Source organism: Hypanus sabinus, chromosome 26 (assembly GCF_030144855.1).
Source record: "Hypanus sabinus isolate sHypSab1 chromosome 26, sHypSab1.hap1, whole genome shotgun sequence".
Taxonomy (NCBI): domain Eukaryota; kingdom Metazoa; phylum Chordata; class Chondrichthyes; order Myliobatiformes; family Dasyatidae; genus Hypanus; species Hypanus sabinus.
In genome coordinates this window covers 20,286,493-20,287,080 of record NC_082731.1, presented here as the reverse complement: position 1 = coordinate 20,287,080, position 588 = coordinate 20,286,493, and the positions used below count along the sequence as shown (strand labels likewise).

General features: G+C 43.2%; 1 non-coding gene across 1 annotated transcript; it reads left to right on the top strand.

The window, feature by feature from the left end:
* Nucleotides 1-262: 262 nt before the first annotated feature.
* trnal-uaa (transfer RNA leucine (anticodon UAA)) lies at nucleotides 263-345 on the top strand. Its single transcript has one exon. It is a non-coding gene; the product is annotated as a tRNA-Leu (tRNA).
* Nucleotides 346-588: the final 243 nt, after the last annotated feature.

Below are 588 nucleotides of genomic sequence, written 5' to 3'. Positions count from 1 at the left end.
ATATTAAAATAAAACTATTTCCTCTCCCCTTAAATCTATGAACTTCATTTCTTAATCTTATAATCTTAGATATGTGCTATGGCCCACGTATGAAAAACTAAAGGAGTTGAAAGCTGAAATACGAGGAAAGTTGAAGTATTTTAACGGAATGCGACTACACAGGGGTACGACAGCCTAATGCATACAGCGGTATCCCAGCAGGAACTCCGAGAACGCTTTTCAATTGGTCGGTAATGGTATTTCGCTGTTTTCTATTAGTCGGACCAGGATGGCCGAGTGGTTAAGGCGTTGGACTTAAGATCCAATGAACGAATGTTCACGTGGGTTCGAACCCCACTCCTGGTAACTCATTATCAGTTTCACACTGAATTTTCCTGAGCAACCGTATATCGACGCACATATTCTTCCCAGTTGGGAGGCCATTCAAGATAGGAGCCATCCTACTTCCGACGCATTCCACCCTCACCAACCTCGGCGATTTCATTGGAATGAAAAAACGAACGAACGGCCGAAAAATGCCACGATCCTTCAATTAGATTGAAATCCCCACTGCTTTCTGAAGATGCTCGAAATCCGGAGCAATGCAAA